Raw genomic sequence first — 24,811 nt, 5'->3', positions numbered from 1 at the left:
CTTCGTTTTTAATTTTGTAACTTGTTTATTGACTAGAGTGCGTAGAACGCCCAGAAAACTCTAAGGATGCTATTTCACCTTTTTGTTTTTAAATAGTGTATTCGAAATTATGTTATAAATGCGAGACAATTGTGAAGTGCAGAGAGTACTTTCAATAGTGAACCAGCAAATGTGTTAGCTATCGCAGTTACTTCATACAAGTGGATTGATTTGCTCTACGTTGGTTATATATTTGATTAGTAGGTTCACAATAGCTTAAGGCAGTGTACAAATGCTCAAGTTTCTAGAAGTATTAAAGGATCATTTAAAAAAAAACGTCAACGAAAGAACGATGTCACAACAATATACTTTTTATTAAAGAAAGAGAATTTTTTTAAATTCATATCTTCCAAATGAAAGGAAATGACTGTAATGCCACCATAAATATTCAAAGAAGAAGGAGGACTATAGAATTCATATCACAAAATTAAATAACGCACAAACGCTCTTTAATGTTACTGTTTATTTAAAAATATTATCGCAGTTTAACAGTTGCAGATGTTTTATGTGCTTTCTTTCTACTTCTCTGCGTTTTCTAACACTGTTTATATAAGCTATTTGTAACAACACAGTTGTTATGGTGTGTACACAATTATTAAAAACACGCGAAGAACAATTATAATTATACCTATTTTTCAACCCTTTGAAACTTATTAATTCCATCTATTATGTGTTTATAGTGACTTATTTGAAAACAATGGTTTGGTTATAAAGTCGGGGCCTGGCATGGCCAAGCGCGTAAGGCTTGCGACTCGTAATCCGAGGGTCGCGGGTTCGCGCCCGCGTCGCGCTAAAACATGCTCGCCCTCCCAGCCGTGGGGGCGTATAATGTGACGGTCAATCCCACTATTCGTTGGTAAAAGAGTAGCCCAAGAGTTGGCGGTGGGTGGTGATGACTAGCTGCCTTCCCTCTAGTCTTACACTGCAAAATTAGGGACGGCTAGCACAGATAGCCCTCGAGTAGCTTTGTGCGAAATTCCAAAAAACAAACAAACAAATATAAAGTCGGAAAATTTTCACTAAAGGCTAAATACATATCAAAATAGCTTAAATTGGTTTAATAACTTGAAATTCATTAAGATTATTTGTTTACTTATAAAAAAATGTATTAGCCTTTGAAAAAAACATACAAATGTTTTTGTAAATAAAACCCTATTTTGACCTAAATGTGACGTTTTAAGTAAAAAAGAAAAGAAAAAGAACTAATGATTAAGGATTACTTGAACTTGTTTATGTACTTTCATTAATATAAGAGAATCTGAAGAAGACAGAAATATTTGTTTTTTAAGCACAATAAAGACTAAACACAAAGACCTTTTTTGATCACGATATTAGGTGCACTACAGGTGGAAAACACTAATCTATGCTATACTATCTATAACTAAATATTTGTTAGTCATTCATCAGTAAGTATTGTGACACATTTGTGCACTTTTGAAATGGCCAAAAGTCAAAAATATAAAAAATATAAATTGATTTAAAGAGTAGATTATAAATGACGATAATTTGGGTGATTTGTAAAGACACAATAATTCATTGATACATTCAAGTAGCACGTGGATTTTGCTTTGAAATTCACGCAAAGCTACACGACGGCTATCTGCGCTAGTCGTCGCTAATTTAGTAGTGTAAGACTAGAGAGAAGGATTATAGTCATCACCACTCACCGCCAACTCCTGGACTACTCTTTTTCCAATATAGTGAGATTGATCGTAGGTTATAATGACTCCACGGCTGAAAGGCCGAGTATGTTTGAAGTGACAGAGATTCGAACCCGCGACCCTCAGATTACAAGTCGACCTCCCTATCACCTGGCCATACCGCCCTTCCAACTAGTACAAACTGCATATATATCATAAAAAGACTCTACCTTCATCAGAAATGAAATAGGAATACTAATATAGAGTACTATGTTTCAGGAAGGAGTTGCAGATTTGTAGATAATATAATGATATAATTATTAGTTGCTATATAAATCAAATATGTAAAAGTGGGGGTGCTACAGCTCTCCCAGTTCCTCTGTGACACATTCATGTTTTAAATAAACTAAAAAAAAACAAGAAAGATATATAAATTATCAGGCGCCTTAGAAACTGAAAACAATTATAAAGTGTCATTTTCAGGGCTAGAATTCGATAGACAGATATAATTCCGCTCTGTGAAAAGTAAATAAGAGTAGCATACATACACATGTTTGTACACAGAAATGAAAATAATATTCAGATGTACTTTCATAACTACAAGCTTTCGTTTGAAGAATAAATTAGAACATTTACAAATTTACATTTTTATTATGTTATCACTTTTATAAACTTCTGTTCGTCTGAAAGAAGAGACAGGTTGGAATATTTATTATAGACATTTTACGTCGAGAAAGCTTGGTTTGTTTCAAATTTCGTGCAAAGCTACTTAAGGGCTTTCTGCGCTAGCCGTCCCTAATTTAGCAGTGTAAGACTAGAGGAAAGGCAGCTAGTCATCATCGCCCACTCTTTGGGCTACTCTTTAACCAACGAATAGTATGATTGACCGTTACGTTATAACGTCCTCACGGCTGAAAGGGCGAGCATGTTTGGTGCGACGGGGAGTCGAACGCCTTAACCCTCCTGGCCATGCCGAGCCGTCGAGAAAGCAAACTAAACTTAACAATATCAACAAAAATGGTTTCTTTTATATATGTATGAATACCGAAAAAGTGCGAAACTTCGTAATGCAGTACCAACATGAAGATATCATTTAAACTATATTTTGATTGAAAATTCATATTAATAACTGTGTTTTAACCTAAGAATTTGTCCCTTTTTGTAGACAACTAAATTTACTTGTTTTATCTTATACAAATTGTTAAAAATAGGTAACAAATGAAATTTTGGCCTTTATTTAATCACAATTATTTTTAAACATTTAATGACAAACTTATTCTGTCTGAAGTTGCCGCTTTACAGGTTTGATGTTATAAAAGATGTACGGAGACTACGATCCTTTTCCGAGTTCAAAGAAACCGATCCGTGATATAACACAATTTTCTTCGTTATTGCAAATAGGGGTTGGCACATTTATGTTGTGTATTCTTATTGGTGCGGCGTAATATGCTTTGGTGACGTCATGCCGTAATAGGAGGTCGGCGTCGGGCATGTGTGTGTGTGTGTGTCCGAAGGTAGTTAAGAAATTTTTTGCATTTAAGTAAGGTAAATTTTACCCTTCTTTTAACTAAAGGAATGATTGTCGTAAGAAGATATACAGTTTTTATATGAAAGAAGAACTGCTGTGAAGCAGCGTAAGAAAAATCTTAAAAGGTAAGTTCATAATATATAATATATGTTACTTGTTAATGTTAGACGGCCTGGTTTAGTTGCACAACGCTTATTTTAAAGAAAGTAGACTTGTACTTCGTCTGGTTACGGTGGGTTTGTTCTAACGTGGGCCATACTTCAAAATTCGAGCTCTACTTATTTCTATGTACGTTAGGCTTAGAATTGGTTGACTCGATTAACGGATGAAAATAAATAACTAGTTAGATCTTGGTAACACATACCTTTTGAGTCATCATGAAACGAATTACTGTTTACGTATCAAAACTATATTAAAAAATTAGAATATTTTATTATTATCACGATGATGAAGTAAAATGTGATGCGTATCATAATACAAATCACAATTATATGCAAGCTTAGGTGAAAAATTCAAATAAAAATGAATAATAGTAAATAATTTCTGTTATTAGAATGGACCTTAAAAGTACCGACAGTGGCTTAAAAAATGTTAAATTAACATGTTTACCCAAACGCTAGCATTATCACTATTAGTAACAGTGGTAACAGGAATACAAGTAACTCTGGAATTTGTAGACTTTTTGAAATAAAATTTAGTGCAACATCAAGGTTGAAGATATTTTATTTTACTTTTAAGAATTATAGTTTTACTATTTTATGGAAATATTAATTATATTTACAGTCTGTTTCTTACAGCACAGAACTAATTTTTGTGGGTTGCCTTTTTTTTTCAGTTTACCAGTTTAGTTACCTCTTAGTGCTGCTCCAATTTACAGCATCAACAATTAATTTGTTAGTAACTGATACATGAGAAAATAAATATATTGTAAACATTGGTAGTTCTTCCTTATATGACTATTAATATAAAATGAACATCAAGAAGACAAAAAAATTAAGAACAAGAAGAAAGCATACCAATTATGATGTCGTGTAAAGTAATTACAGTTTGAAATTATATGACTCATATTTCATTAATAACTAGCTTTTTCAAATTTTCAACTCTATTTATTAAGCTGTAGAGTACATTTCAGTCGAAGAGTGTATGCAAAACACTAGGGTGCAGTTTACCTCCTCTAATAACAAAACATTACATTGATATATGTAGGATATATATTGCATGCATAATGAAAATGTAGTATAGTTTATAAAATTATTTGTGTTATCATTCTAGAAAAGTATGAAAAAATATTAATTTTTTCAGTATTTCAATTTTATGCCTATTATTCATTGTAAGGTAGTAAGTTAAATTTACAAGTACTGTGTTTTGAGCTGTTTGAGCAGTTCTGCAATATATGAAAGTCACTAAAGTTATTTTTGTTTTGAATACATAAAATATTAGGAACTGATTATAATCTTTAATGCATATCTTAGTCAAGTCACAACAGTTTTGGGGCTTGAAGATGCAAGTCAATTTTCCTTTATTTAATTTGAAGCAAATCTAATGCTCTATCTCATTTGTTATAGATATTAAAAGAAAAAGTTGGCGATAGAAACTGAATACAAGTTATTGATAAATGTATTACTATGTATTATGATTAAAGCAGTCATTAGGAATATTATAAATTTTAAATGGATTATGCATGTTGAATTATTATTTTAGGAAATTTATGTTTTTAACAAAAAATCATTAAGTTAAAGACTTTCGATAAATTTTGTAATTATGAGGATAATTTTGCAAAGACTGTTAAAACATTTATTTACAAGTTAATGAGACAAAAAGTTTCAAATTATATTTAAGTTAATTCAAAGATACATAAATGCTTTTATTTTTGATATAATAAAATTGAATATTGCTTTTTTTATTTTGAATATTAAGTTGAAAATAATATCATCTTGTATGTTTTAGCTTGAGAAATTACATTTTGTAGGCTTCAGTTATATCACTGCATACTATTCTAAAGACTTTCATTCACAAAAAAAACAGAAAAACAAGTGAAATAGTGTTTTTCACTAAATTCAACCATCACACCATATGCCTATTTAACAAAATTTGAAGTTTTAGCATGCTAATTAATTTGTAGCAAACTATTCCATAAATTAATAACTTTCAGATAGAAGTCATTTGTGACAGAAAAAGCTAGACTCGGGACTTCATAAACTTTCAGTATCTCCTAATACTCAAGTTTTCATTCTAATCTTATCTTTGCATGTATCAGGTATTTCCATACTAAGTTAGGTTATCCAATCATAGCAGTTGTAAATGCACTTGAACTATGGCACTTTTGTGTCATCTGCGTTCTAGAGAAGGCTATCTTTTAAAATTTTCACAGTATAATTTTTTAAACTAATATCATTCCTGTTGTATTTCTTACACATTTTTATTTTGTAAAAAATACACAGTTGTTTTTATTCCTTTAATAGGGGAATGAATGTGTTACTTTACTTAAATTTAGGCCACATTATATTTTAATGAAGTTGTAATAGCCTTCATCATAACCAAACATTCAGGTAAAGCTTGTAATGAATAATTTCCTTTCTCCAAAATAACAGAGTTTACACCACACAGAAAGCACGTGATTTACATATTTACAAATGTATTAATTAATATTTGTGCTTTCTGATATTGAAACTAATTTTTTATATTATCATCTGTTTTTTTCTACAATGAAAACATTTTTGACAAAATCAATCTTTTAAGCTTATTTCTGCTAACATTTTCATAATAATTGAACATTAATTTGTTGTTTATGAGGTATCTTTCTGTATAAAGTTAAGATGTTTTTCTTGGATTTCTACATTTAAAGAACAAAAATTTATTAAAAATAATAAATTGGTGAGGTATAAAAATCTCTTTTGAGACTTTGATTGTTATTGTTTATTAAGTTTTCAAGGTGCTTTGGTAGTTAATTTTTAACAATAAGTCTCAACACCTTGCCCAGCAGAAGTCAGGCTAATAAGCTTGAAGTGTTATCACAGTGCTACTTAAGTATTATGGTTGTACACATAAGAAAGATGTTTTGTTAAGAAACAGAAAAGTGTTACTTGAGAAAAATTAGTTGTATATTGAAAGTCTGACAATACCATATTTAACCCTAGTTAATGTACAAATTTTAATTAGTTGTATAATTTTTCATTGTTGAAACCATTAGCTATAAATTGTAAATGCCTGGATTACATACAACTAATTATGGTAAATGTTTGATGTATCTGAACATTGATACCTTGTGAAACTTGGTAACAAAAGGATTTTATTTAACCACTTCTATAAGTATTAAACTATTTTAGTAGCTGAATGGTATTGTGCTATTCATACTTCATTTGCAAGGGTTAATAAAATGTCATTTAGGACTTTACCTATTTAGAAATCTAAAGCCTTAAAAATGTAGTAACATGTTTAATATACCTTATTCGATCTATCTTGATAAGTTATAGTGTTGTTGATCTAATCATCTGAGTAACTAGCACCTTCAGTTCAAGTACAATTACTCTTCTAGTGGCATGTGTCATGATTGTAAAATATCTAAGAATATATTAAACTAAAAATAATCAGTTGCACGAGTTTTGACTTTTTTTTTCTTCTTAGACAGTATACTTAAAACTGTTAATGGCTTGTTTTTAAAGCATTTGAATACTTATTTGAGTGAACTGTTGGTATTAAAGTATTTCTATTGCTAGAAAATATCTTTAACTTAATAATAATAATGATAAAAATTGATAAAGAAGAAAATTGCCAAGATGGTCATATTTTTTTTCGTAACTACGTTGTTGTAGTTATTGCTGCATAAAGTTATAATTTTTTTTTTATTTATAAAATTATTGATGTGTATGAGTGTGGTTATTTTGTTATGAGAGAAAAGATAATACACCGTAACATGTGAAGTGATAAAAGTGTTATAAATAATAAGTTAGTGGCTTTGTGTATTGAGGGTCTAACCTTAATTTATCTCTACTATCCCTACATGCAACCATTTTGTGTTATGGATCCTGTTCCCTGATACATTGTAACTCATAGAAAAAATGGATTGATGTTTAAGGTAGAATTATATAGTAATTGAAAACTACTTATATATATATACACACACACACACACACTGTACTATACTGTTTTTCCTTTGGTAAAATAATTCTAATTGATGTTATTTGGATAAGCTATGAGGTTATAGTTGAAACAGAATACTTAATTTTATTCACTTCAATGTAACACCTACTCTTAATATTGCAAAGCCTTTTGGATGAATAAAAAAAATTGGCACCAGAAAAGAAACTCAGTAGTTCAAGCACTTTGTGAAAGTGCTTGGGTTATTGTTTTTTGTTTTGTTTTTGTCACATACAGTATATACTTTTAAATGTCACTTATTTTAAACTCTTAAGATAGAGACCATATCATTAAGGTGATAGTACGAGTTCATATGTGTGTAAAATAGGTTTAAAGGACCTTAATAGCTGAATACATTTTGACTGTTTTTCTATATCTTAAATTTGGTTTCATATCTGGTTATCCTGAGAAAATATTTACCACAGTGTTAAAAAAGTGAATTAGAAAAATGACAAATTATACCATTTTACTTAAATAAGTATCTTTGAAATTTGAATAAATATATGTAATAAACTTTTATGTAAGATCAATAGCATTATTGAAAGACACAGATCATGAAGGAATGATTCATTTTTACATAACTTGTTTTATTGAGGATTATCTTGTATAATTAAAGATTTTCTTGTGATTGTATTTTTTTATTTAATTTAATGCAAGTTGAGTAAAATTCAATCATCAAACATTTAGAAATATTTAATGTTTTGTACTTTAATGGGTGACAACTTAAGAAAAAGAAGTATGAAATTCTACTGATTTTCATTGGAAATTAATTCAGTATTGAATCGTGAAAGCCAAAAGCAATCGCTTCTTTCATTTGAAAATGTGCTTTTAACAATTTTCACCGTGATACTTTTGTAACGTTTTAGGGTCAGATACATCATTTAGCTGACAAGATCTAATTAAAAAAACAACGCACCAAAGTTTCAAACATCTATAGAATACTCCACACTTGATGTATTAAAAGCAACCAAAAGGCAGATCATGTCTGTTGTAAAACGATAGTTTTTCAGATGCAGCTAAATGGTTTGAAACAAGCCTGGCATTCCATAATGATCAAACATGCATTCAACCTAGATCTCAGACTTCATTAAACTTAATCCGTTTAAACGACTCGCCTCCTCTTATGATTTAAACTTTTCTTCTGTGTAAACGATGAATTTTCCAGCTTTATTAGAGCTCGCAGTGGAGCAGTTCGCTTAAGAATCCTTTTGTTAGTTCTTTTGTGCTTGCACGCATTAGTGATCGATATCCTTTAGTAACTGCTAGGGAGAATAACAACGTTGCTATAGAAACGTAACTTGAATCAAACTTCTGAGTTTCAATTGATAACTAATTATTTTTTACATACTAGTTTTATTGAATTTAGGAAAGTTGTGATGTAGACTGTACTGAAACAATGTGCTAGGAGTCGAGAACTACGTGTTTTTGTTGCTGAAATCGTTGATTTACGTACATATTTACGTTGATATTGAATGTTATTACATGTTCATGGGCTGCGTTATAGAAAGAGAATAAATACTATTGAAATATAATCAGATATTGTAATTCACATATATATATGGTCCAATTAAAGATAATGGTTTCGTTTCGTAAGGTGAATCCTTCAATCATTCACTATGTATATATGGTGACTTCTGTAATCAGTCTTGACGACTACTTTAAATTAGAAAAATTATTAATCTAAACACGACAAAATGTTTTAAAATAAGTAGAAACACAAAACACGTTTAAAGAGGTTTTACGACAAATATAGATGTTAAAACACACTGTAAAATATGAACTTTAAAGTAATTCAAAAGGAATGATTCTAAGAACAACTGTTAAAATATCAAAGAAAGACAGTAAAAGCCAGATATTTAAAAAAAAAAATCACTTTCTGGTGTAGCCTAGGACTCTGGATCTGACTTCCCATTACTGTAAAATAATATGGGGTTGAATGTGCGTTATAAGAGTGATGGTCAAATATTTGATGTATTACATTTACCAGCTGCCTTCTTTTTTTCTTCTCAGGACTTGGGTATCATTACCAGTTTTGTTTTTTTTCTATATTTCCCTGCCGTACCTTGAAACAAACGCTTACAATATCAAATCATTATATCTTATACTGCTAGATTTAACGTGTGGTAGTGGGTAAAAACCGTAGAAATTTGACTTTTTTTTTTTTTTTTTGTCTCGACGGGTGGAGTTTGCAGGAAGTTCCATTATTAGGAAGAACACGGGTAAACGAATTTCTTGAACTTTCTTGTTGCTAAGAAATGCTCCTTGGCGTAGTGTCGCCTGAGAAATGTATACATTGGCTTGGTTAACCACGCTGCAAGTGGTCACGATAAGACTGCCACACTAGCTGCCTCTGTCTGCCGTGTTATTCAAACCAAGACCACTTTACAATAAAAGAAACCGACTTTCGGTAGAGGGTATGTACTCGTTTCTACTGTAAACTGTAGCCCACTGTGTATACATGTGTTATTAAAGTAAGGTTAATCCAGACTCGTATTCTTGCAATAGGAGAATTAAATCTTTATATTCGTCATTGTCCTTTCATCGTTAGTTCTGAATTGTAGTAATAGTATCAAGAGCAGTTAAAGGAAGATAAAGTATAAAAGTAAAGATAGGTTCTTTGACTAGAAGTGTTTATCTAAATGTATGTATTTTATATATATGTGTGTGTGTGTGTGTACATATATTGAGCATTTGAACACCTATTTTCACATTATTAACATAAATGAATTATGTGCATTAGCAGTGCACTGTTTACTACGTTAATAGCCAATTGATATGTAGCATTCATTTTTGAGGTTAAAGAAATAAAAAAGACGTACGCGTGTGTTACTTGCGTTATACTTTATTTGAGTAAAATTTTATTATATTTTTTTGAGAAATTATTCGTGACTTTTGTTATTAGGAAAAAATTAAGTTCCAATAGATGAGTTTAAATTCAGTATTGGATGGCCATTTTCTGTAAAATTTCTTATCGTTCAGTCTAAATGATTTTAATTTCGCGTAAGGCTTTTGAATAGTGAGTGTTTGAGAATTTAATCAACCTTTTTAGAACAATTCTTCAATTCTTGTTTGTGATTGGATACGTTGTATTACGTTTTGGTAAAATAAACCTAGTTGATAAAGAGTTACTTGAGTTAACTTTAGTACTTTAATTTGTATATTTTTTGTAATTTCAACTCCAGGCTCATATTGTAAGAGTTTCTAAATTCAACTGTGTTAAACTTCTAAATCTTTAATTTTTCACTGGGCTATTAGAACTAAATGTTAACCTAAGAACAATTTCAATTTGAATTTAAAACTACTGGTTATAATGATTATAAATTTTGATTAGATTCATTATTCAAACTTCAAAGGTTAGCGTACCCAGAAATTCAGTGAATGAAATAAGATATAGAAGGTCATACGGTTCATTGTCGAGACAGTAACAAGAGCCGTTTTAGACAAGTTGTATGGTAGGAACAACTCTTTTAATGGTGGTATATCAGAATTGTTTGTCGTGTTGAAAACTGTAACGAGTGAAGACAGAGTAAGCGTGTTATAGTAACAAACTGAAGTAGTTTAAAAAAGAACGTTAGAGCCCAAAGTATTTGAATTACGTGCACTTATCAAGTTGAGTTTGGATTATGAGCATTTAAGTTTTAAAACTTGAAATTTGTTGTTCCTTCTCATTTTTATGAAAGGTAGAAAAAAAGACTTGAAATTTGTTGTTCTCTCATTTTTATGAAGGTAGAAAAAAAGACGTCTCTACGACTCTCTGCATCCATCCGATGTGTTTTTTGAAGTTGCATTTGTGGGTTTGAACGTCAAATGTTTAATTGAATTTAAAGTTTATATATTACTTGCATTTGAGGATTTATATACTGTGTTAGTGCGTTATATACTCAAGTACAAAAAGAAAGTAAATACATTTATTCGAGAACGACTTGACCTAGTTTCGCGAATTGTGACACAAATGTAGAATAGATTTCAAGAAACTGAGAAATAATTATTGTTTTGAAGTTTCACCGTAATAAGTGTTTCGAATTAACATGGAAACTTCTAGTTTATTTGGTTTTTTTCTTTACTAAAACCCTATTTTTCTGTGAAGAGTAGACGACATCGAAGTATCTTATATTGTTTGATTAGTTCTTTCTGCTACACTACTGTAGACTAGTTTGCTGAGTTTCCAGTTCATCAGTGGCCGTTTGGAAAAGCGAAACACATAAAGTGGGCCTCATATAGTGGAAGATTAAATATGGAATTCAGACAAAATGTAGATATTATATGAAAACAAGTTACATGAAACTAAGACATTTTATTGCATTTAAGAGTGTGCTCACCAAAATTTCCAGAATGAGTAATTTGTATCACTTGTACAATACAGCAGTAAAAGGAAACAACACTTTGTTATATTGCTGTCATTTTGTGTAACTTAAGATAGTTTAACTGTGCTAAACTTGCGATTATCTTGTAAAATCACTGTAACTGTTTGTTACACTTTCAATTTTTGAAGTACATAGAGGTTTACGAATACAGTAATGGTTCCCTCTGTATGTGGCCGCTGAACGTTATGATTTTATTATATATTGGTCTTCAATTTTGTTTCCCAATAGCAGTTTTAAAACTTGCGTACTTTTTGTTGATTACTTTATCACCACGTTGAGAATTAAATTGGCTTGTTATTTATAATATCTCGAAAAAATGATTGACACAAAAATTTAGAAGGTTGAATAATTTAAATTAATAGAAAACTGTAAAAAACAATAAATCATGACGATGTCTGCAAACGGGTGAAAACGGCAAAAAAAAAGAAAAGATTTTGTTTGTTGAACAAAAAGCTACATAACAGACTTTTGGCTTAACGCTTATATGTGCTCTGCGCTCCCCAGGTATTGAAGACCTATTTCAAGCGTTATAAGCCGACAGACTTAGCGCTGATCGACGGAGGGCGTCGAAGATTTAGAAACGTGTTAACTTACATTGAATTAAGTATAGCAAATATAGAGAAGTTGACTTGAACATTCCTTCGGCTTATCAGCATTAAGGCTTAAGATTCTAAAAAACGGGTTTTAATACCCATAGTGAGCAAGCACAGCACGGATAGTTCATTGTATGATTGTGCTTAGCAAAAATAAAATAATTTGAACATGTATACTTCAAATTTTAGGGTTTGAATTTCTAAAAACTATAGCCACATTTTAATATATAAATATTTTATTGCTTCTTATATGCCCCCCAGTGGCTCAGCGGTATGTCTGCGGACTTACAACGCTAAAAACCGGGTTTCGATACCCGTGGTGGGCAGAGCACAGATAGCCCATTGTGTACCTTTGTGCTTACTTCAAAACAACAACAGCTTCTTATATACGGAAATTTTCCGCAGACAATCATAAACTATATATATTGCATATTCATTTTTGTATGAATAACTCAAACGACATCGTTCTAATGCTCGACCCGTTAAAGTAATATGATACACAGGTTAATATGCCTTATAACAACGATGTTCTAGGCCCCATACTGCCTTGTACATCTGTCATCAGTAGTGGTCAACCGAACACGTGCTATTTATTACCAACCATCATAATTTCCTTAATAATAAGCTTCTGCTAATGTCCACTATGAATATTCTAAGGATAGGTATCTAACAGACAGCGTACACTCAAACAGTCCAATGTACAGACATCTGCTTCCGAGCAGACCGCAGTCAGAGCAAAATATAGACTTCACGTTAAACTTACTATTTGTCCAATCTATTTGATTTGGACAGTAGGAAATGATGCCACTCACAGTTTCATCCGATTAGCACCGGGATTGTAGATGTACGGTTAATTTTCTTGCTGTTAATATCAAAGTTAGGGAAAGAACTTTTGCACTTTAGCTTTGTTAATCTAAGTTTGCGCTTTACTTTCACACGGTATTATTGTACATCGTGTTTCGTAACTTTATATAGCTCAAATTTGCAGATTTATAATGTTCTCGGAACAAATTCAAGGATTTGCTTTTTAGCTTAGTAGGTTCTGGGAGTTAACGGGGGCTAGGAAGGATCGGAGGAAAATGAAAACATCGAATAAAAATGTAGTAGTTTACATGTAAACAAGACTTAAGTTATAATTGGTACGTGCTCAGCAGGTTTTGTCGACCTTAATTCAGACGACTCAAATAACAGAGAAGACTATTTACTTTGGGATTTTCCCCTTAGAGGCAACTTGGGCGCCCATCCAGAAAAAGAAAATATTTGGGGATTTAGATTTTACTCTGATATACACAAAAGTCCCTTGCAGCACCTAACAGGCGTGTGCGTGTAGTCGCTTGTGATTGCTGTGATTCCTTTTCCTCGCGAAAAACCCGTTGGTTTCAAGATGTGGGCCATCACCAGTTTTAAATCCTTGTTTATTATATACTAAACGGTAGCGGCTGATAAGTTATTGTGATGGCTTTTTTTTTTTTCAGTAATCTAGTGTTTTAGTTTAGCGCTATAACAGGTTTTTAGTAAAAACGTAGTAAGACCAGCAAGTATGTGTAAATTTTACTAACATGAGTACATGTTCGGATGAAAGAACGCGTGTTTTCCGGTATGTGATCATTACAGAGACATGTTTAGATAATTGTAAGAAGTAACATTTTATGACATTTCGAAACTTTTATGTGGCTTACTTGGTGTTTATAACTCTCTCTCTCTCTTTCAAGCGGACCGCTATCTCAGCTTTTAGCTAGATTTTGCTCTTGCAACGAATTAAGAAAATTCTCTGGGATAAGTGTGGCTTCTTAGTGGCTCTAGGGCCGCTTTGATAACACCTGTAATTGCTGCCATTAGTCTCAAAGTGCACACAGTTATGGTTACCTCTGAAACTCCCGTCTTGCGGTATTTCTTTGCCCGAGGACGACTTGACCTGTACGGGTCAGAAACTAATGCATATTGTAAACATGGTAAAACCTCTGTGTGGGCGCTATACAGTGGCAGTTGGTTGTATTTATATCTAAATAAACATAGGAGTACACGCACACATACGTATGGTATCCCTTTCTATGTTGTTTTTCAGCGTGACTTACATTAATTACGTTTTGCTACTGTTTATGTATTTGAAGCTACATAACAGGAGTCTCTCGGAAAATTTGAAAACAAATTTTATTAAAATTTAGTTTAGTAAAGAGATCTCAAGGCAATGTGGCTTGTAGGTTTCATCATAGAAAAGGGTGTTTTAATTATTACGGTGGGGAAACAGGAATTAAGACGAGATATGAGTAGAGTTTAGATGAAAACACCCATTCTTGTTTTGTTGGGGTAATTATAAATCTACTAAAAATTCATAGTTCTAAAATTCTATTATTTTACTACATGCTTTTAACACGTGTATCGCTGATAAAAAAAAAAAAAAACTTGCTTCCTTTGTGCACGCCCTTACCATTCCCCTATTTTAGCAAATCTGACTTATTTGTTTAAACATCCTAAATATATATTGCTTGTCTTAATACCATTAGGATTTTGTGAGTTGGGTTAAAGTCGGACGTTTTTCTTTTATCCATAAGAAACGCACATTTGTACATACTAATGGTACAGCGGTATGTCTGCGAACTCGCACCGATAGAAACCGGATTTCGATACTCGTGGTGGGCAACTCATTGTGTAGCTCTGTGCTTAATTACAAACAAACAAAAAAGGTACACACTCTTCTAACAAGTTGACAAGTACAGTGGTATAGTATTATTAACACACAATACTAACGACATTTTTATGGTTAGGCTGACGAACTTCTCTTCCTTCATTTCCATACGACTTATTTCACATTTCAAACGTCGAAAAGCTGGTTGACTATCAACAAATACATTTCCGATAAATTAAAATATTGTTTTAACGACCAAACATGATCGTAATCAGTTATGTTTGCCATGGTACAATATTATTAGTCGTGTATTTTAAAATGCTGCATTTTTCATTCGGTCTCTCGGATTTTTTTGGTATTTTACGAAAAGAAAACCTTTTAAGGAACCTATTGAAAAGCATCATCTTTTAAAATATTCTAAGCCTGATACTACATACCACTGGTACGTTATTTTGTTGTTGACGTTATGTTATTTGTTAAGATCTGTTTATTCTCGTATTAATATAACAAGATTCTCCCATTGCTGTATATTTTTATTTGTTGGTTCAGTGGAGCGTGAATTGACCAGTCGTATTTGTAAGCTTGTGATTTAATCATGTGACCTTGACGTTATTTATTTACGATAAAGCCACTCAACTTGATCCGCTTGCCCCTTTGAACTTTCCGCAACCATTGTTGCCAGCTTTTAACTGCTTTGAGACGTTACACCTTTACAAGGCCCTACGCGACTCCTTCTTATTGAGAATAAAAGAACTTTTTGGAATTTCCAGACTGGAAGATACGTTTGAAAGATAACTAAATGGCTTTTAAGTCGCAGGATATAGTACAGTTTGAATTTAAAATGTTTGAGCTGTAGTCTTTTGTTGTATCAATTACACGTTAGATTTGTTGTTGTACTAACAGACTAATAAAGTATTTATTGATTTGTTTTGTTCATACCGCTTGGTTTAAATATATCGTTAGTAAATGGTCGTGAGACTGGCAACTTTGGCTGTTTCGTGCTGTGGACATATAGTAAGTAAAACCTGCTGTATGAAGAGTTCTTGTTTTATCAATCATATTATAATCGGTACTTGTTCCTACAAACCGGTATACAATTAATTCATGGACATGGTTGATAACGACAGTCACGAAAAGAACGGAATAGTTTCTATGGGAATAAATTATGATTGTTAGCAATTCGAAAAGATACTATGTTCAATATATTTGATTCCATAGGTCGTTGTTTTACTTACACATAAGAATTTTCGGTTTTTGTGAGACGGCTACTTATGGCAGAAACGTTTGAACAGGTTGCGTGCGTAAAAGCTAACTGCGATATAAAGGTAAACTGTCTCCTCTTCCTTTCGTGCTGGTCCGGTATGGCCAGGTGGTTAAGACACTAGACTCTGAGAATCGCGAGTTTGAATTCCAGTCACACCAAACATGCTCGCCCTTTCAGCCGTGGGGGCGTTATAATGTCAGTCAGTCCCACTTTTCCTTGGTAAAAGAGTAGCCTAAGAGTTGTTGGTGGGTGGTGATTACTAGCTGCCTTCCCTCTAGTCTTACACTGCTAAGTTAAGGACGGCTGGCTCAGATAGCCCTCGAGTAGCTTTGCGCGAAATTCAAACCAAACCCTTTTGTGCTCAGAATACTATATGCTATTCACTAGATAAACTGAAAAAAGATCCACCAAAGTTATACATGAATGGATCACTTTTACAGACTGCTACCCCGGATAAATTTTTAGAATTAACTTACGATACCAAATTAGCTTAGATACGGCATACTAACAATATCCTGACAAGAATCTGGAAAAGAGCAAATTATGCAAGAAGCCTATCGGGTAAAAATCAAGGCACATCATCTGATAATATAATAATAATATACAAAACATACATTAGACCCATTATAGAATACGCATGTCCAGCCTGGATAAATAAAATACAAAAACAATTATACAAATTACAAAAAATACAAAATTCAATCTTAACCTCAGCTTACAAAGAACCCCGTAGTACTTCATCCACATTTATGCACAAGTATGCAAACATAGAGACAGTATCTGATAGACTCTTGCGTAATGCACTAAATTATTTTAAAAATTGGCATAAAAATGATATACTGTGTGATCTCGACAGTCACTACGTATATAATGAACATAGTCCTAAGTACTTCTCTCCAATGAATATGTATTTAAGAAATATAAATCAAACTGGCCACTATGCACTAGACGCTTAAAACTAGTATAATATTCATAGCTTTTTCTTTCTTTTATATATATAAAAGTAGATTTAAAAAATGAAAAATATATAGAAGAAAAAATTAAAAAATACATAAATTAAAAAAAAGGCCTCAAGGTTCTGAAAAGAACCGGAATACTGAGGGTTATTCTGGCCCTAAAGCACTACAACTATAACATGGTAATAGCTGACATGAAAGTTAGGGATACAGGAAGGGGTGTTTTGCACCTGACCTTCCTGGGTATCTAAAATTCAACATACCCATATACCCACAAAGAAGAAGCGAAGCGAATACTATATGCAAGTTTAGTTGTGTTGTCAGACTATTATATATAAGGTTTGTAACCTGAGAACGTTAACGATTAAGAAGCATTAATAATGTCTTATATATAGTGTGTGTGTTCATGAAAGTGAACCAGCTAACTAGAGCTGATGTGTATAAATTCTTTGACCTTATTATAGTTTCATGTACAATTGTGTTGGCCAACTTGGCTTTCTTTAATAAATTTAAAATAATTCTGCTTTTAGCTAGTTTGTCGTGAACTCTCTGCTTTCAGAAAATGCACATTTAAAGCACGTCGCTGTAGATAAACAGACTTATAAAATAAGTAATAATTTATAAATTTTAAGTTTGATTTATTCATTTAATAAATATATAATAAGTTGGATTTACTGGATTGCGATTGATCATCATATTTCGTTTTTTACAAATGGATCCTGAGTATCGAAATTCCGGGTTAAGCGGTTAAAATTTCGAGTTTGTGGTGCGTGGGTCGGATAATATGACTCCAGTTACATTATTATCCGTATTCCGTAAAGGATCGGGTTTACCTAAAAGTTGCTCTATCGAAGTTCGAGTAACAAGACACCTTTCTTCATAAAGTTTTATTTTTAGACTGTTGGTTAGGGATTTGCGTGTGACATGATGTGCTTGTGATGTTGAATCAAAACGTCTTGTAGTGTTGATGTAACTGTAGAAGGAACAGTTGTAGTCTTGTGTCAGAGGTGTCCCTCATTGTGTAACGTTCACACAGCTGTCTTATTTTAAATTTGTAAGTATAACCATGGTTGTAATTTAGATGACAGCCATACTGGGAGTTAACATTTGTATGTAATCCTTTGTTTGTTGCCAGTTTTTCAGCTGGTGGAAGTTACCTTCCTGTGTTATGAATATATATAATATATATATACTTGAATTTTTTCGTAAACAAAATGTGTTATTTTAAAAGTTTAGTCATGTAGAGATATCGTGGTATCGTAACAGCGTGTACAGTGTTAATAAATAACACAATAAACATGTAACTAACAATCTTTGAAAATAATACTCCGGCTAATAATGGTCCTCCTTCCCACACTGAATTTGCAGCGCGTTTAATTCTATGCTGTTCTGTAGGATGAAGTCAGCAGCTGCGACACACTCAATCTAGGAATTCTTCTTCCTTAGTCCTATTTCCAGATCTCTTTACAGCTTTTAATGTTATGAAGCAATCCTACTAGTTAGCCGAATATAAGGACCCCACCCCCCACCCCACGATGATCCAAAATTCTCTAAAGTTAGGTGCTGCTTAATCTTAACTCACGTAGAGAAACTGAAGTTTCAGACTGCCCTTCGGTTCCATTCGGATTTATTCTTCAAGAACAAAATAAGAACATCGAATCTGCAAATCCTCACCCAATGGTTTCGCTATACTTCCCATTTAAAATTATAGAAAAACCTTTTCGCCTGCGATTTTTGTGTTCTTGCTGATAATTCACGCCCGTTAAGTCATACCTTTACCATTTTCGTCTTATTGTATTCCCACACATTTTTTAAAAATTTTATAATACCTCCCTCCACTGCAATTCTAACTCAAGAGTGTGATGAACAGAAATATTTTTCTGAACACTTCCAGTCAGGACCGTATTATTTATTAGGCACAATAGACACAGTGCCTAGGGCTTACAAAAACTATGGGTCTATGAAAAATTTCCTTAAAAGTTAATTGTAGAGGGCCAAAAAATAAGTATAAAAATATAGAATACACATTTTACTGTAAAAACTTATCCTATATTCAGTGCTAGTTTCAGGTGAATTATATCTAGAACCTATCCAGACTTGAATTCAGGTGAAGTACTCTAGAATGCTCTGGAACGTCATCAAAACGACAAAAACGATACTCTAAAAACGAAACCAGGTGGTTAGGGCGTTCGACTTGTAATCTGGATTGTCGCGGGTTCGAATCCTCTCCCCATCAAACATGTTCACTCTTTCAGTCGTGGGAGCGTTATAATATTACGCCTAATCCCACTGTTCGTTGGTAAAAAAGTAGCCCAAGAGTTGGCGGTGGGTGGTGGTTACTAGTTGCCATCCCTCTAGTCTTTCATTGCTCAATCAGGGACGGATAGCGCAGATAGCCTTTGTGTAGTTTTGCGCGAAATTCAGAAAAAACAAACCAAAAACCAGATACATTTGGTTGCAAAATTGTTTTTCCAAATGTTGTGTATCATATTTTGGTGTCAAACGTTTCAACTGAGTTCTGGCTATAACTAATTTTTATGAGTAGGACCATTCTCTATCAAAAAGTAGTCTCATTGACCAAGTACCACAACCTCCATCCTCAAATGTGTGCTGTTCAGTACATTTGGTTCTTGACATGGTTTATCCACCGAACGACAAATACCACATGAAATTGCTCACCCCCACCAATACATCAATACTGCAACATTCGAGAAACACGACACCTTTTATCCTAAATGTCATTATGAACGATAGAAATGCCACATGAAGGTACTCGCACCCACCAGTACTGTACGACATCTTCATTACGTTTATTTTAGAGCGTTAAGAAACCACTTTGGTTGTCATTATCATAATTATGGCAAATTTAAAAGTTGTGTTATACGCAGTTTTAAAAATTCATTATGATGGGATTTTTCTTAAGAGTTTCGCATTTACTAATAAGCTGAAGTAATTTTTGATTTAAAACCTACAAATTTTCAGTCGTAACATACGGCCTACTAACAAGTAGTTAGACATCCATATTAACGAGAATGTAGTTTCATCAAATTACACAAAATAAAGGTTCATCATTAATATTACTGGATCTGTTCTTCGCACTCACAGAGACAAAAATATAGAGTAAACGCACGCCATATATAAAAGTTCTGAATTCTAAGATGATGGGATTGCACGTAAGTACAACCGAAGAACTAGGTTGGAGATGATCCTAGAAGATATTTACTTGTTTGAGAGGCTTTTGCAGTGAGGAAGGGACCATACATCCTCAGCAGGGTTCGTATCCGTGTGACGTTGACTGCAATACAGTATATGACCTTGTGAAAACAAGATTAATTTTGTGGCCTTTAACAAGCTATACCCGTATTTATTAGTTGGGTATGATAAAATCACCATTTCTTCCATACACATTAGTAATGAAAATATCTCATCGTACAGTGAAAAAAAACAAACTTGATTCACTATTGACTTTTATTTTATAAAATTTTATTGTGTACTTTTTTTTTAAATTCAATATAAGGATATACTTCGTGTGACATTTCACTTTGTACTTGTATTATTTTCAAGTTTTTACATTAATTGTTCCTTCCCGCCAAACATGCTCGCCCTTTCAGCCGTGAGGGCGTTATAATGTTACGGTCAATTCGTTGGTAAAAGTGTAGCCCAAGTGTTGGCGGTGGGTGGTGATGACTAGCTGCCTTCCCTCTAGTCTTACACTGCTAAATTAGGGACGGCTAGCACAGATAGCCCTCAAGTAGCTTTGTGCGAAATTCAAAAACAAACATTAATTGTTTTTCTCATTTATTAGCTGATGTCCTTTTCGATGTTTGTTTTGTACTATTTTGACGCCAGTAATGAACAGCTTTGGCACTGCTTTTGGAAGGCATATTTAAAGTTAAGAAATTCAAATCGACCATATATTTGTAACTGTAATATCTGATAGAACATCAGACAACTGTATAAATCTAATCCGTTAATTATGGATTTAAGTGTAGTCAGGCTATTCCATAAATTTCTAAATTAATTTGTTTACTTATTAAGACTCTCTTTACGTAAATTATGTAATGAATAGGATGCGAACTAAAAAGAAAATGTTAAAAATAACTCGCCTGAGGTAAAAACTTATTTTAACTGATAATGAGCCAATTCCTGTTAATATGTTTACCATTATGAGATGTACGGGCTCTTTCTGAAAAGCCATACCTTATTAAGATAAATAATCTTCATCCTGGTCATTTAAGCCAGTGGACATAACTCGGCCTCTGATTTGAGTTACGCTGTTATACAGTATTTTAATATTTCTCCTGATGGGCATTTCTGTTATATATCCTTATTCGGGTAAAACAGAAAACCAACTATAGCTTTCTGCGAAATCAAACAAATTATCATGAACAACTGTATGTTATGTGTAATATAATTTTCTCGCGTGTGAAATAAACTTGTCTCTGCCTCTTCAACAGCCCTACTTAGGCTTAGAGGTAGATAAGCGTGAGATATAGATAGAGGTTCAATCTCTGTTGTGGTTACAGTGCAGATAATTTCTTGTACAACATTGCGATTAACAGAAACAGTCAAATATCTTGTTGCAGTAAATCAATTTATTTAGATATTTCATGCAGATATGTTTGTAGTTAACTATGTATTCTCACAGGGTCCCGGAAATGTTCTGTTTCTTGAGTAAATAAAAACCACAATAAAGAGTAACAAATATCTATTTTTTTGCTTTTGAAGTTCGTATGTCGTGCTCTGTTGTAGCCCACAGACTGCGTTATTCATTTCATGTTTCATGGCATGCGTATATTTTATTGACTTCATGACAGTACAAATTGCGATTTTAAGCGTCTCATATGTGATATCATTTTAGTGGTAGTACGAGTGGTTAAAGCAGGTGATCCCTTCAGGTGGCCTTCGACCTCCTTTAGGGAAACAAGCACTTTTTATGCAGTGTAGCAGCTGACAGATTAGCTTTAATTATTGTCACTATCCCTGTTGGTACCTGCTCTTTCGTTTTTAACATATAGATAGTAAAAACAAGTACTTTTATCAGGAACTTGAATAATTGTTGATCAAATTCTTTCGATGACGGTTTCGGAAGAAGTGTTTTAAGATTTAGTTCTCGTTTTCACGTTCAAACTTCAGCATTGTTAGTTGTTGAGATTTCGTTACTAAATAAATTTTAAGTTCTGCCTTTTTCTATGGGATAAAACATTTACAAATTGATCATTTTCCAGTTTGGAATTTCTTTTTTGTTTTGTTTTTTTGGGGGGCTGGCAGTCCCAGGTGGTTAATCTGAGGGTCGCGGGTTCGAATCCCCGTCACACCAAACGTACTCGCCCTTTCAGCCGGAGGGACGTTACAATGTTTCATTTGATCCCACTATTCGTTGGCCAAAACGTAGCCCAAGAATTTTAACATTAGGAATTTAATTCATTAGAATGTACTTTGTACAAAACGGTCGTATTTCATTGACAAGGGTAGCCGAAGGGTAGTTTTCGGTATCATTGACTAGTTGCTTTTCCGTTTTTCTATCACTTAACAATTAGGATCGATGTGTAAGTTCGAGGTAATGTGGCTACAGTAAGTTATAATTTAATGTGTTTATACGGTCGCCTTTTGCATTCGTTTTTTTTTTTATTGTATTTGTTCTGTGTAATCTCTGTATTTGTTATAAAATTGACCAATGTAACTCAGCTTGATCTTGTCACTTGTGTTTAATGAGGATTTATTAGCTTTACATTAGGCTGTAATTCTAATATATGTATGTGAAATTGACTTGTTAATATTGCACATAGCACGGGTACCATTGCTGATCGTGGTTTTAAGATATATGGCAAATTATGCACTTACACAACATTTATCAGAAGCAACGAAATAAAAACTGCGAGGCGCAAGCACATTTTTTAGTGTGTTTATAAAACAAGGATTGGATAGTAGACTCTATCCTTCAACCATTGTACGCGATACAGTTGTTTAAAGAACGAGTTCAAGAAAGAAAATATTTGAAATACGTAAATTACATAACTCATTTTTGATATTAATTTTTACGAGAGTTGTGTCTAATTTGCTGTTGTCTCTCATAACTAGTTCACTCAACTGTGAGCGTGGTGATATGTGAGCGATAACTGGTGGTTTTTATTATTAGGTACGTAAGCTCCAAATGTGGACAGAACATTGAAATACCTTTACTGTGTATTCCTTAAAAGAGCATGTAATATTAAAGCGTAGAAAAACACGATAAAGCTTGGAGACAACTAGCTGACGTATGAACTAACGCACCAGACGAATGTAGTGATAAACATTGTTATCTAAACATGTGGCCAGTCTGGTTGGAATATTTTCTATAGTTTCTTAGGGGGTGAATTTTAAATGTATAAATCACGAAAGCTAAGTGTTGCAAGTAAAGAAAATGAGTTAATATTACCACAACACCACCAATAATGATTTGAACTGTTTTTCAATGCTCATTTATTGCCAGATGAAAGTAAAATGTTTTTTGTGGTTTATTGTCTCTGTTGTTTGGATATTTGTTGGACTTACCGTTGGAAACTAGATGCAAAAACCTGATTTTTATTGTTGTAACTTACTGATTACATACATATCTATTGTTTGAAATGCCATTAATTCCAGAACCAGAGATTGCACGTTAAAACTATTTCGTTTCATTTTGAATCCTACGTAAAACTTCAGAAGTATAAGTGTTCTTTTGGTAGTGTTTACACACACATCCAAACAACTAGGTCAAAAGAAAAGTAAAACAGAAACACCGCACTTGTGGGTCAGCAATTAAAACTAGGATACAAACTATTTTGTGGGAACGATAAAATATACATGTTAAAAAAGGGCTCTAATTTCGAGTTTGCGTGAGGTTGCTTTTATTTTACTTGAGTACTAGCTGGAGTACCCGTCCAATGATGAAATAAAAACTCGTTTATAACAAAGTATAGGAAGTTATGCTTCTATTTATTTTTCTTCTTAACATAATAAACATTAAAAATGCAATGAAAATACATAAAAATACCAATACTGAAAAAAAAAGGACATTGTTATAAAGGATTCTAACAATAGTGGTTACATAGTTCATTCTAATGTTGAAGGATGGATACACAACACTGGTAGTTTTCCCGAAATTACATATTAAATTAGTTTGGGGGGTATATAACTTATCTCTTCTTATGCTCTATCACCATATATCAGGTTTGGTACTAATTGATAAGAAAGGTGGAAATGTGTAAGGAACACATACAAATATACACATCGTGGTTGATTTGTTTAGAATATTTCTTTTGCTGCGATCAGGAAGAGATACCGATGAAATTAAAGTGTCTTATAATGTGTTTTCAACTGTGTTTAACTACTGGAGTGCAAGAAATTGTTTATATAATTGAATATTTAGTATGCGTCTACTAATTAATGGAAGCTCAACGATGTTATGCCTTCATATAACGAACTTGTTTTATATCATAAAACCACACCTAAACCTTATCCCTTTTTTTCTTTTTCATAATTTAAATCTTCCCCTCTCGGCTCTTTATCTGTAAGATTTTTGCTTATATAACGCCAAAATGTATAGTTTGATCCCTATGGTGGGCACAGTACAAAATAACCCATCAGTCAGTGCACTTAAAGACGCTTTTGTACGAAGTAATGTTTTGTAAGGCATGTTCTGG

The 24,811-nt window shown here is 32.8% G+C and overlaps 1 protein-coding gene across 2 annotated transcripts in view; it reads left to right on the top strand.

The window, feature by feature from the left end:
• Positions 1-3,153: 3,153 nt before the first annotated feature.
• The window catches only part of LOC143222645 (axin-1-like), a 67,244-nt gene continuing 45,586 nt past the window's right edge, over positions 3,154-24,811 (top strand). Inside the window, exon 1 of one of the 2 annotated variants that reach the window (XM_076449405.1) lies at positions 3,154-3,332. The gene's annotated coding sequence lies outside the window, so the exon portion shown is untranslated. Of the gene's footprint in view, positions 3,333-9,637; positions 9,759-24,811 lie in introns of those variants that run through there. The other variant, XM_076449409.1, reaches the window with a different exon arrangement.

This window comes from Tachypleus tridentatus, chromosome 8 (assembly GCF_004210375.1).
Source record: "Tachypleus tridentatus isolate NWPU-2018 chromosome 8, ASM421037v1, whole genome shotgun sequence".
Classification (NCBI taxonomy): Eukaryota; Metazoa; Arthropoda; class Merostomata; order Xiphosura; family Limulidae; genus Tachypleus; species Tachypleus tridentatus.
This window is presented reverse-complemented; position numbering and strand designations above follow the sequence as displayed.